The 2,265-nt window shown below is 44.4% G+C and overlaps 1 pseudogene; it reads left to right on the top strand.

Moving 5' to 3' along the window:
- Nucleotides 1-1,354: 1,354 nt before the first annotated feature.
- Nucleotides 1,355-1,491, top strand: LOC115873788 (annotated as a pseudogene).
- Nucleotides 1,492-2,265: the final 774 nt, after the last annotated feature.

Genomic DNA, 2,265 nt, shown 5'->3' with positions numbered 1-2,265 from the left:
GACCCCACCAGGGTTCCTTCTAACAGGAATGGCAGGTAAGGTAAGAAATCAAAGATTATAGAGTAAATGATGATAAGGGCAACAGCAAGGAAACACTGCCTAGCATGGCAGTGGACTCAAACTTAGAGAAGATAGAAACTACTTCATCAACCTGGAAGATCAAACTTCACTCAGGTGGAAGATTTGAGGCTATTCTTTCCCGTGTAAGAGCCAAGAGCACAAAGCCCTGGCGGCACGGAGAGCAAGCTGTCCTAGAGCACAGGAGCAGTCCTTCCATCCCGTGTCAAAGCGCCATGCCCTGGATGGGCTGTGATGTTTAAACATCAGTTCAAACAGGAAATCACTAAAAGAAAAGTAATCCTTACCTTAAATGCCTTTGCATGTTTTTAGATATGGCTGGAATTGTGGACAAGGAGCCCTGGTGGTGCTGTCAGGTACGTGAGCAGAGGACTGCAGGTTAGGAAGGTCGAATCCACCAGGCACTCCAGAGAAAGTGGGAGCCATCTGCTCCCGCAAAGGTTTACAGCACTAGAAATCCCATACAGGTTCGCGATCAGTCATAACCTACTCAGTGGTAGGGGAAGGGCAATGGTGTAGTTTAACGTGGACTCTTCTTTGAGGAGACAGCCCTTCTCCACTCGTATTTTCAGTGCCTTCCATCCCGAAGGGTTCATCTTCTGGCACTATATCAGAGGATGCTCTGCTCATTTTCAACAAGGAAGTCCGGAGAAGTGACCCAGGCGATATGTTCAATCACTTTGTTTGCGTGTGGAAGCAGGACACTGAATAAGGAAGACCACAGAAAATCAATGCATTGTAATTATGGGGCTCAAACATAACAATTATGAGGAGGATGCAGGACCAGTCAGTGCTTTGTTTTGTGGTACATAGTGTCACTGTGAGTTGGAACTGGTGGAATGGCATCTAACCACAGCAGCAGCAGTGGCAGCAGCAACATACAAACAGAACAAAATGCTGCCCAGTATTATGCCATCCCTATTGTTGCAACCCATGTCAATCTGTGTGAGTCTGCTATGTTTTTTGCTGACTTCTTTCACTGATGGAGTTGGGTATCTCTGAGTACTTATCGGTAGCATTAAAGAGCCTTCTAGTGCTTGTCTGGGCCTGCTTGGCCATGGAACCATAAGCAACAGAAGCATGACTGTGGAACAAGTGAGAAAAAGCCATCTTGAATGAAAAACTCTTGAGATGTTTTTGCACCTGAATTATAGTCTGTTTGTTGGATGCGAGTGCTACAGGTAGGGCAGTTTATGTTAGAATTGGTAAATTAAAATAAAAAAAAAAATTTGGGGAGAAGAGGTATGTTTGACTTTTGCCTCAGAAGAATCATCCTAGATAGTCCCGGCAGGAGAGATACCATGATCGTGAAGGTCGTTTTCCCAGGGTGAGGCTCATTCATTTCCCCAAATGTGGGAAACTCGACTACATAATTTGTGGTATTGGGGGGCATTGTGTTCATGCTTTCCCCTGTGAAGAAGAAGAAGACGAAGAAGACGAAGGAGACGAAGGAGACGAAGAAGAAGAAGAAGAAGAAGAAGAAGAAGAAGAAGAAGAAGAAGAAGAAGAAGAAGAAGAAGAGAGTGAATCATCCTTGGCTATTAATCTTGTTTCTTTTCCACCCGTGAAGTTAGAGGACACGGACATGCCATTCTTACAGTTAATCTGTTACACTAGAAGGGATGCAATTACCCCTTACATTTTAGGAGGCTCTCTCTGGCTTTTGTGTGAAGAGGAACTAGCACAAAGAAAAGGATATGGGTCAGAAAGTTGATTCCGAAGGCTCTTGACATGCCCTTGGCAGCAAAGTTATGGTGGCATGTACTATGTCCCTAATAGGTGACAAGTAGCCAGGTTCTGGTTCTTTTCCCTGTGTGATTTTCCCTGTCTCACAACCAGTGCAGTCGTGTGAACAGAACAAGAGAATACTGCCTGCAATAAAATCAGGAAAGGTGTGCCGCAAGGTTGTGTCCTCTCATCAAACTCGTTCAATGTATATGCTGAGCACATCATCAGAGGAGCTCAATTATGTGAAAAAGAGTGCCGCATCAGAGTTGGAGGAAGGCTTATTAACAACCTGTGATATGCAGATGACACAACTTTGTTAAAGTGAGGAGGACTTGAAGCTGCTGAAGATCCAAGGATTGCAGCCTTCAGTATGGATACAACCCAATGTAAAGGCCAAAATTCTCATGATTGGACCAAAAAGTAACATCATGAAAATGGAGACAAGGTTGAAGTCAAGGA

This window comes from Echinops telfairi, unplaced genomic scaffold (genome assembly GCF_000313985.2).
Source record: "Echinops telfairi isolate 266 unplaced genomic scaffold, ASM31398v2 ScPeMD7_7469;HRSCAF=8507_1, whole genome shotgun sequence".
In the NCBI taxonomy this organism is placed as follows: domain Eukaryota; kingdom Metazoa; phylum Chordata; class Mammalia; order Afrosoricida; family Tenrecidae; genus Echinops; species Echinops telfairi.
The sequence above is the reverse complement of the archived record's forward strand: the minus strand, read 5'-3'. Positions and strand labels throughout refer to the sequence as shown.